Source organism: Anabrus simplex, chromosome 1 (genome assembly GCF_040414725.1).
Source record: "Anabrus simplex isolate iqAnaSimp1 chromosome 1, ASM4041472v1, whole genome shotgun sequence".
In the NCBI taxonomy this organism is placed as follows: Eukaryota; Metazoa; Arthropoda; class Insecta; order Orthoptera; family Tettigoniidae; genus Anabrus; species Anabrus simplex.
The window spans coordinates 441,572,498-441,584,724 of NC_090265.1; positions in this window are offsets into that span (position 1 = coordinate 441,572,498).

The following is a 12,227-nucleotide window of genomic DNA, read 5'->3' on the forward strand; positions in this document are numbered from 1 at the left end:
TTATCATCTCTTAGGTATTTGGAGTTCTTTATCTCTTTTTCTATTTTTCATCATCCCATATAACATTTTCTTATTACCATTAACATCCTCTTTCAATTCATCACTCCACTTGTTCAACCACTTCTCTCGTTTTTTTCTCTCGTTTTTCTGTAACAACTTTTTTGCTTGTTTTTTTAGCAACCCTGTATAGTTCCTTATTATGGTCAGTCCAGTCCTTGAAATATTTTTTGAACATGTTGTTCTTGTTCAGGACAGCAGTTCTTGTTCTGTCATTCCACCATGGAGCTTCCTTCCATCTTCTTGTGCCACTGGTTCGTCCACATACCTTCTCAGTTTTCATTACTAGATTTTCTTCCAGATCCTTCCATTCCTCCTCAACAGTTCTTTCATCTGTCTTTGGTATTACTGTTTTGATGTTTTCTTGGAACTCCATTATTCTATCATTGTCCTTCAGCTTCCAAGTCTTGAGTTTCTTTACCTGTATGGTTCTTACTTCTTTTAACTTGTTAAACTTGAAGTAACCAATGAGGAGTCTAGGATCACTTTCCAGGGAGACACTAGGAATCACTTTTATGTCTAACAGTCTATTTTGTAGTTGTTTCTCAATCAACAAGTAATCTATAAGAGATTCACTTTTTCCATCCCATCCATATCTTGTGACCTTATGGCTTTTTTGTTTTTGATACCATGAGTTCCCTATTACAAGGTTGTTCCTCAGACAGAGATCAAGTAGTCTAGTTCCTTCTGGGTTTCGTGGACCCCATCCATGTGCTCTTAAAATACTTTCATATCCATCTCTCACAGTTCCTACTTGAGCATTCATATTCCCTATGATAATCATTCCATCTCCTCTTATTCTTTCCTCTATGTCTTCTTCAAAATGTTCTTTGTCTTCATCTTCACAACCAGTCTGTGGTGCATAGCACTGAATGATTTTGGTGTTCTGGGAAGAATCCAATTTCAGCATTATGTGAAGAATCTGATCAGAAACATATTTTACTTCTATTACATGTTCTTTCATTTGATGATCCATAACAACACCAACTCCATTTTTTGTTTGATCTCCACCTGACCAGAATAGATGATATCCCTCTCTGAGTTCCTTTGATCCCTTTCCCTTCCACTTGGTTTCACTGAGACCCAGTATGTTTATGTTCCTTGTTTTCATTAAGTCTACACATTCCTTGATTTTGCCAGTTAGTGTCAGAATGTTTAGCATGGCAATTTTGATTACAGTTCTCATATCAAGTTTTGTATGTTCTCTTTGGTTGTGATGGAGCATCAGGTATTGAACTATCATTAATATCATTACCATTGAGGAAACTAGAATCATTATTCTGGTGAATACAATATTTCCATCCGAGGCCTCGTTTAGTTTTGAAAGCAATTCCAAATTATTCAGAAGCTGACTTGCTGGGCCTATCACTTTCGAGGATTTTTCTGTCAGGGTTATCTCCCTTAGCCTTTAATAGTCCCCTATCAACCTGCAAGGCAGCAGGCACTGAGTCAGATCTCAGGGATCAGATATTGCCTCTTCCGCCAGATCCACCGTACCAGTGATTTTCACTTCCGCCTTCACTGCCGTTGAGGTCTTCACCCGTATCCCTGGGCATGGGTTCCGTGTTATACCCCACGGGACTGGGTCCCCGACTGAACTCAGCCATCCTATCACTCTGGCCTACTGAAGTGTAGGGTGTCGACCCCCGCGACGTGGACACGCCAGACAGGAATTACTCAAGCGGAGGTCCATTACTTTTCTTAATATACACAAACGATTTAGGGAACAATGTAACATCAAAAATAAGATTGTATGCAGATGACATAATTGTTTATAGGGAAATAAATAACATTGAAAATTGTTCAGAATTACAAAGGGAGCTTGATCGTATCCAACAGTGGATTGAAGAGAATAACATGACGGTTAATGGAGGCAAATCAACTGCCACAACATTTACAAAGATGAGCTTAAAAACTGAATTTAATTATACTTTGGATGAGGTAATTGTCCCAAGAGGTGGCAAGTGCAAATACTTAGGTGTGAGATTTTTGAAATAATTTGCACTGGAAGAGTCATGTTGATGACACTGTTGGGAAAGCATACAGATCGTTACATGTCTTAATGAAGCTACTTAAAGGATGCAACAAAGAAGTTTGTTACTTAAGTATGGTGCGTCCATTATTGGAATATGCAAACAGTGTTTGGGATCCTCACCAGGAATACCTGATAAAAGCTTGCAGAAGAAAGCAGCAAGATTTGTAACAGGGGATTTCAGGAGAAAAAGTAGTATACCAGAAATGTTGGAGCAACTTGGGTGGGAAACTTTAAATACAAGAAGGGAAGAAAACTAGACTTATAGGGTTATATAGAGCCTATGCAGGACTACGCAGGAGAGGAAGCATGGGGGGGGAATTCGTGAGAGGCTTCAGTTGGAAAATAATTACATCAGCAGGGCTGACCACAAGTATAAAATTAGAAGGGATTTTAGCAGAAGCGATTGGGGTAAATTTTCATTCATTAGGAAGGGTGTGAAGGAGCAGAATAGTTTGCCAGGGGGAGTGTGTGATCCTTTTCCAAAATCTGTACAAATATTCAAAAAAAGAATAAGAAGCAACAAAGAAAAAGAAATGAAATGTTAAAGGGTATTTGACCTGTGCAGGTTATTGTAAATAAAGGATTTTCCTGAATTGTGAATAAATTAATTCCATCCCCTGGTCTATGGAGATTGGACAGCCGAAGTAGTGGACTGCCTGTAGGGGTGAAGTACAGTGGGGACTTTGAGGGCCTTGGGACCGCTACAGTAGCTGTTAAGGCCCTTCAGGAATTCTGAAAAGCATGTTTCTTAGGTACCAAAATGGTAATTAAAAAAAAAAAAAACATACATACATACATACATACATACATACATACATACATACATACATACATACATACATTATCATTATAGACTGTTATGTCTTTCAGCGTTCAGTCTGCAAGCCTCTGAGAATTTACTAAATGTCGCCACAATCCTCGATTTGCAACTAGTGTTGTGGCCTCATTTACTTCTATACCTCTTATCTTTAAATCGTTAGAAACCGAGTCTAACCATCGTCGTCTTGGTCTCCCTCTACTTCTCTTACCCTCCATAACAGAGTCCATTATTCTCCTAGGTAATCTATCCTCCTCCATTCGCCTCACATGACCCCACCACCAAAGCCGGTTTATGCGTACAGCTTCATCCATCGAGTTCATTCCTAAATTAGCCTTTATCTCCTCATTCCGAGTACCATCCTGCCATTGTTCCCACCTGTTTGTACCAGCAATCATTCTTGCTACTTTCATGTCTGTTACTTCTAACTTATGAATAAGATATCCTGAGTCCACCCAGCTTTCGCTCCCGTAAAGCAAAGTTGGTCTGAAAACAGACCGATGTAAAGATAGTTTCGTCTGGGAGCTGACTTCCTTCTTACAGAATACTGCTGATCGCAACTGCGAGCTCACTGCATTAGCTTTACTACACCTTGATTCAATCTCGCTTACTATATTACCATGTAGGATGCTAAAAGGTTTGTTTTTTCCACCTATTCAATACATATAAATTTTATAAATTAGGAATTTATTATTGATTCCACTTGAGACATGTTTCACCCTTCATTGAGGGCATCATCAGTCAAAATATCACCTCAGGGTAAAAAATCAGGTAACTGGTTAGTAGTTGACATGTACAAATTAATACATATTATTAATACAATTACAAAAATTAAGTATGGGAAATAGTTGTACAAAAGTGATGGTATTAAGTGATTGTATTAATAATATGTATTAATTTGTACATGTCAACTACTAACCAGTTACCTGATTTTTTACCTTCAGGTGATATTTTGACTGATGATGCCCTCAATGAAGGGCGAAACATGTCTCAAGTGGAATCAATAATAAATTACTAATTTATAAAATTTATATGTATTGAATAGGTGGAAAAAACAAACCTTTTAGCATCCTACATTCAGTATCTTCAATACGGATAACAATGATTTTTATTACTATATTACCATCCTGGGAAAAAACACAACCTAAATACTTGAAATTATCGACCTGTTCTAGCTTTGTATCACCAATCTGACATTCAATTCTGTTGAATTTCTTACCTACTGACATCAATTTAGTCTTCGAGAGGCTAATTTTCATACCATACTCATTGCACCTATTTTCAAGTTCTAAGATGTTAGACTGCAGGCTTTCGGCACAGTCTGCCATTAAGACCAAGTCGTCAGCATAGGCCAAACTATTTACTACATTTCCACCTAACTGAATCCCTCCCTGCCATTTTATACCTTTCAGCATATGATCCATGTAAACTACAAACAGCAAAGGTGAAAGATTACAGCCTTGTCTAACTCCTGTAAGTACCCTGAACCAAGAACTCATTCTACCATCAATTCTCACTGAAGCCCAATTGTCAACATAAATGCCTTTGATTGATTTTAATAATCTACCTTTAATTCCATAGTCCCCCAGTATAGCGAACATCTTTTCCCTCGGTACCCTGTCATATGCTTTCTCTAGATCTACGAAACATAAACACAACTGCCTATTCCTCTCGTAGCATTTTTCAATTACCTGGCGCATACTGAAAATCTGATCCTGACAGCCTCTCTGTGGGCTGAAACCACACTGGTTTTCATCTAACTTCCTCTCAATGACTGATCGCACCCTCCCTTCCAAGATGCCAGTGAATACTTTGCCTGGTATACTAATCAATGAGATACCTTGATAGTTATTGCAATCCTTCCTGTTCCCTTGCTTATAGATAGGTGCAATTACTGCTTTTGTCCAATCTGAAGGTACCTTACCAACACTCCATGCTATATTTTACTACTCTATGAAGCCATTTCATCCCTGCCTTCCCACTGTACTTCACCATTTCAGGTCTAATTTCATCTATTCCTGCTGCCTTATGACAATGGAGTTTATTTACTATCCTTTCCACTTCCTCAAGCATAATTTCACCAACATCATTTTCCTCCTCCCCATGAGCTTGGCTGTTTGCAACACCACCATGATGATTTCCTTTTACATTGAGAAGATGTTCAAAATATTTCCTCCACCTCTCCAGTGATTCCCTGGGATCTATTATGAGTTCACCTGAATTACTCAAAACACTGTTCATTTCCTTTTTCCCTCCCTTCCTAAGATTCTTTATTACTGTCCAGAAAGGTTTCCCTGCTGCTTGACCTAGCCTTTCCAGGTTATTACCAAAATCTTCCCATGACTTATTTTTGGATTCAACAACTATTTGTTTCGCTCTGTTTCTTTCATCTACGTACCAATCCCTGTCTACCTTGGCCCTTGTTTGGAGCCATTTCTGATAAGCCTTCTTTTTACGTTTACAGGCTGCTCTCACTTCATCATTCCACCAAGATGTTCGCCTTTTCCCATCTTTACACACAGTTGTTCCTAGGCATTCCCTTGCTGTTTCTATTACAGCATCCCTGTATGCCACCCATTCACTTTCTATATCCTGAACCTGCTTACTGTCTACTGTTCGAAACTTCTCACTAATCATATCCATGTACTTCTGTCTAATTTGCTCGTTCTGGAGACTTTCTACCCTTATTCGTTTGCAGAGAGATTTCACTTTCTCTACCCTAGGCCTAGAGATACTTAGTTCACTACAGATCAGATAGTGGTCTGTATCATCGAAAAATCCGCGAAAAACTCGTACATTCCTTACAGATTTCCTGAATTCGAAGTCTGTTAAGATATAGTCTATTATGGATCTGGTACCCCTAGCCTCCCATGTGTAGCGGTGAATAGCCTTATGCTTGAAGAATGTATTCGTAACAGCTAAACCCATACTAGCACAGAAGTCCAGCAAATGCTTCCCATTCCCATTAGCTTCCATATCTTCCCCACATTTACCAATCACCCTTTCATATCTTTCAGTTCTATTCCCAACTCTCGCATTGAAATCGCCCATTAGCACTATTCTATCCTTGCTGTTGACCCTGACCACAATGTCACTCAATGCTTCATAAAACTTGTCAACTTCATCCTCATCTGCACCCTCACATGGTGAATACACAGACACAATCCTTGTCCTAATTCCTCCCACTGACAAATCTACACACATCATTCACTCATTTACGTGCCTAACCGAAACTATGTTGCGTGCAGTGGTATTCCTGATAAGGAGCCCTACCCCAGACTCTGCCCTTCCCTTTCTAACACCCGTCAAGTACACTTTATAATCTCCTATCTCTTCCTCGTTATCTCCCCTTACCCGAATATCACTTACTCCTAGCACATCCAGATGCATCCTCTTTGCTGACTCAGCCAGTTCTACCTTCTTTCTTCCATAAGCCCCATTAATATTGATAGCTCCCCATCGAATTCCATTTCGTTCGCCAAGTTGTTTCCAAGGAGTCCCTCGCCTGTCAAATGGGAGTGGGACTCCATTACTCCCATAGGTCCGAGGCTTGCTTAAAGTGTTCTGAGCTCGGTAAATTCATGAAGCAGGATGCTGCCCTACTTGCACATAGTCCAAGTGAGGATCTCTCCTCTAACGGGTTATGGACCACCGGTGAATTGTATAGTCCTAGCCGCCTGAGCACAAGGAGGGCCACGACTCAGAGTATGTCCGAGATGCCCACTCCCATTCCAGAGCAACTGGTATCCCGACTCTCAGGACCACTTACTAGGCCACTCAGCCGTTGCCCATGGTTCACGAACTAGGATGTGACTACAGTAACCCACAAACATGAACCATAAAAAAAAAAAAAAAGCAACATAAATTTTAATCTTATAGCAGTTGTATAGTATTGTTTGAAGTAATTCCACATACTGTATATGAGTTGATTATGTTTGTGAATACAGAAGATATTATGAGTAGAATTTTCTAAATAAATTTATTAAGGATGAGCTGAGTGTTTAATAGGAAAATTGTTATTGTAAATTGTATAATACTCTATTTCAGGAAAATGCCTTCTTCTTTTGTTAATTTAAAATTTAGTGCTTGATAATAATGTATTTTTGTGTGCCATTTGCCTCCTAGGTAGACACCTCATTTGCAAATAAAGTGATAGCTCAAAAACTGTAATGCTGTACTCAATGAATGGTTCTCTAATTGAACAAGTGGCGGTGTTTTAATATTAAACATTTTTCTCAAGAAAGAAAATGAAGATATCTTAGAAGTGAAGCTTCCACGGTGAGTAGAATTATTTACTTCTCTTTCTGGGTTGAACCGTGTTGTTGTTTTCTGTACATCTTGTACAGTTTGCCAACGTTTCAAATACATTGCAGTATTCTTTGTCAAGGCGACTGAAATAACCCTACTCGATCCGAGGTAATCAATCTCCCAGGCAGCAATCACACTACGAGAGAGGTTCCTGACCTTGGCCTTATATATCCTACCCTTTCTGCTGACATAAGCCCCCTACCTCTCTCATGAGAATTCTGAAAAGTATGTGTCACAGCCAGGTAGTGGGACTTGCCCACGCTGTTATGTAATTAGAGGTTCATCCTGCGTGTTTATGTTGAGGTCTGTGTGTTTTAATCCGTGTATGATAGGCATCCAAGAATCGCTGATTTTATATCCTTCTTCCAAATTCATGTTGTTCGGATGTTTCTTGATTTTGATAGCCTTATGGATTTTCCTTTTCAGATTCCAAGGGATAGCTGCTAGGATGTAGGTCTTGTCAAATGATATTCAATGTCTTGTTTCATAGGAATGCTTGGCTACAGCTGAAATATCTGTGTTTTGGTTCTTGGTGTGACGGATGTGTTCTTTTAGGTGGGTAGAGATCAGACATTTTGTTTCACCGACATAGCACTTTCTGCAGCTACATTCAATGTGGTATTCCAGGAGCCTGTAGTTATACTGTGTCTTTTACTGGTGGTATATAACAGACTAGCTTCTGGTGTGGATTATAGATGGTTTTTATGTCCTATTTATCCAGTATCTTGCCGATCCTATCTGTAGTGTTTCTAATGTCATCAAGGGTTATAATGTTCATGTTATTGGTCCGTATTGAAGTGAGATTACATATATGTAAATTATAATTTATATCTGTTTCTAATGTATGGAAGTATTGCTGTTTTTGGGCAGGTCACTTCTTCTTTCCCTTTACTTTGTTTTCTTCTGATTTTCTAAAGACTTATCGGTTGTTATTGAGCAAGTAGCCATTTCTCCTGATACATGGGTTAATTCCAAAACAGTTAAAAGGTTAAAAAAAAAAAAAGATGATAATTACAATGATAGATGGGCACAGAACATGGTCAACCAGTTGTGGCTTAAAAATGAGTTTAAAGTCCTTTTAAAAACTCAAATAATAGTGTAATCAATACAGTTTACATTTGCATTTAGCAAAATTTATGTCAGTAAAAGTATAGGATTGGGCACAAATGAATGTAGAATTATCTACGTTTAATGTCATCATCATCATCATCATCATCATCATCATCATCATCAATGTCCTACTCCAGTTGCCTGGGTGTGGTTAACAAGCCTCCTCTACTCCTTTCTGTCCTTCCACTTTTCCTGCTCCATTACTTCCACCACATCCAATCCAGCTTCTCTAATGTCCTTCCAGATCTGATCCATCCGCCTTTTTCTCGGTCTTTCAATTGGTCTCTTTCCTTTAATTTCTATTTCCAATTCCATTTTTGCTACCTGTTCCTTTCCTATTCTTTTTACATGTCCGAACCATATCAGTCTTGCTTTCTGTATCTTCTGTACTAATGGTACTATATTGAGCTCTTCTCTGATTATAATATTTTGAATTCTATCTCTATCTCCTCTTGTCTTTTCAATCGATGTTCTTAAAAATTTCATTTCTACTGTCTGGATCTTACTAACTTGTCTCTTATTAGTTACCAGCGTTTCTAGTCTGTATGTTACAATTGGTATGAAATACTGTTTATATAATGTTAATTTCATTCTCATAGTACTTTGTCATCCCATAAAAGCTCTCTGACTTGATGATAAAATGTACCTTTAGTCAGTCTGTTATTAATTTCAGGGTTGATTTCATTACTTCCATTAATAACGCTACCCAGATACTGTATGTAAACTGTTCTACATTCTCTAACCGTTCTCCATCTATGTTCACTTGGCTTCTCTTTTCCTCTTTTCCACAGTGCATGGGTACAGTTTTCTTTTTACTAATTACTGTTTCAAACTCCTTCAGATTTTCATTCCAAATGTCCAGTCTCCTTTGTACTTCCTTTCCTCCCTTTCCCCAAATCACCACATCATCTGCAAATACCAAAGCCTTCACTTCACCACTACTGATACTCTGTTTTACACGTTGTATGATTTCATCCGCCAATATAGTAAACAATAATGGTGACAGTGCACTTCCTTGCTTGAATGTATTAATCCAAAAGCAAACTGCACAAGACAGAAAATTCCAGATTTTGCTCATGTGAAAATCAGACATCATGGTCACAATAAATCGTTAAATAAGCTTAACAAGACAGCACACATGTTTTATTCACTGGTAAAAAACTTAACCAATGTTAACCTTTGACAATAGTTTTTTTTTTTTTTGCTAGCGGCTTTACGTCGCACCGACACAGATAGGTCTTATGGCGACGATGGGATAGGAAAGGCCTAGGAGTTGGAAGGAATCGGCCGTGGCCTTAATTAAGGTACAGCCCCAGCATTTGCCTGGTGTGAAAATGGGAAACCACGGAAAACCATCTTCAGGGCTGCCGATAGTGGGATTCGAACCTACTATCTCCCGGATGCAAGCTCACAGCCGCGCGCCTCTACGCGCACGGCCAACTCGCCCGGTCCTTTGACAATAGTGAATTAAATATTTTAAATAAAGAGATGTGGGTATGGAGGAGAATAGAATGAGTGAAATGGGAAGACCGGGTAAGGAATGAGGAGGTATTACGAAGAGTTGGAGAAGAACGAAGTATGTTACAAACCATTAGAAGGAGAAAAATGAACTGGATCGGACATTGTTTGAGGAGGGACTGTTTACTGAAAGAAGGAATAGAAGGAATGGTGAAAGGCAAACGAGGAAGAGGAAGGAAAAAATATCAAATGTTGGACAATATCCAAGGAAATAAATATTCGGACATGAAAAACTTGGCGCAGGACAGGCAACAGTGGAAGAGGTTCATCCCATGACAAGACCTGCCATAAGGCAGAATACCTAGATAGATATAGATAGATAGTGATAAAGAAATAGTCATGTTGGTAGCAGAGACGGAAGTAGCATTGATCAACGTTCTCCAGACAAGCAAAATACACTAAGACATAAAATGAGTATAACAATATCCATAATAGAACATGAGAATAGGAATCTAGCTAAAATGAACAGAAATGTGAAGCAGCTTAATAGGAAAAGAAAAGATAATGACATTGTTACAACAGCTGATAACGGAATGTAACACAATACAGTAGCTCGTAATGATAGAGAAAAATGAGTATTATGACAAAACAATAGAATTCCTTTCCATATAATAATTATTAAATGGTTAAAAATGTTCCTACCATATCAATACAAAAGAAACTCTAACAAATGTTTAATAATACAAACTTTTTATTTGATTCTAAAGACAAAAATTATCTAATTAGTATGATATCCCAATCAGGCCCATCAAAATAGTTTAGGAATAGTCCAATCTACAAAATGGATAAATTTGTTCAACATTTTAAAAAGAACATTTCAAATTTAATAACTCATCAGATTTAGATAATACCATAGTTTTTTTAATAAAACAAAAAGTATTAAATTATTGGACTGGAATACAATACATAGTTTTGATGTCAAGGATATGTACACAATCATACCGATTAATGAAACTGTGAACATCATAAGGAGGAAATTAGTACAACACAATAGCTTAAATAAGGTAGAAACTGGAGAATTTATTACTATAATGACTTTCATATTTATGTTTAATAACAATATTCATAAACAATCTAAAGGATTAGCTATGCCTATGGGTTCACCGGCATCTGAAATTTTAGTGAATATCTATATGGACAGTTTAGAACATAACAAAATAATAATATTAATAATAATAATAATAATAATAATAATAATAATAATAATAATAATAATAATAATAATAATAATAATAAATAAAATAAAGGGAACAGATAAATAGTTTAGATACACAGATGACATATACTGATCATCAATTAACAGGAGGTAAAACCTGACAAACTCTTAAAGCAGTTAAATCCTTTGTATAAGCATATTCATTTCACATTAGAATCAGAAGATAATAAAACCTTAAATTATCTGGATTTAACAGTCACAACACATAATAATCATTTTCAATATCAAATATACAGTTAACCCACTCAAACAGATACAATAATTAGTAACAGTTCAAATGTCTGGCCCCGCGGTGTAGTGGGCAATGCATCCGCCTGTCACCCGGCGGCCCCAGGTTCGATTCCTGGCCAGGTCAGGGGTTTTTAATTGTAATGATTAATATCCCTGGCCTGGGGACTGGGTGTTTGTGACGACCTTAATCTTCCTTTCCTCACACACAACATTCCACACTACTGCCATTCCAATTACACGCAGGTTCATACAATATGATGCCAGTAGGGGCAAAAGATCCACATGCGTTGACGCCCTGAACAAATAGCATTTTAAAAAAACAGTTCAAATCATCCAGGACAAAAAAAAAAAAAAGCAGTGTTTTACAGTATTTACTTTTACTACTCTATACGGTATAACATCATCTGCAAAGAGCCTTATCTGTGATTCCAGTTCTTTACTCACATCGTTTATATAAGATATATATTTTTATGAAGATTCCTCTATCTAAAGAAAATTTGTATAAGGAAATTAGCATAATCAATCCAACTGCACATAATAATGGATACTACAATAACTACAAGAATAAAATTCATAATAAACCAAGAACAACTTTATCCATAGATCAAAAGGAAGAAAAAAAGAAATACACTGTTATGACATTTAGAAAAAAGCATCTATATCAACCATCAAATTTATTTTAAAAACAGAATATCGATATTGCCTATAAGACCAATAAAATCAGTAACAAAATTAATTCTATTATCATAGAAACTAATAGTAAATACAGTAAATCAGGAGTATATAAACTGACATGCCAAACATGTGAACAATGATATATTGTGAAATCAGGGAGGAGTTCGATGCTCTGGTATAAATAACACATAAATGCTGTGAAACGCAAAAGACGATGAAAGACAGGGGCATGAATTCACAGACATAGAACATGATACAAA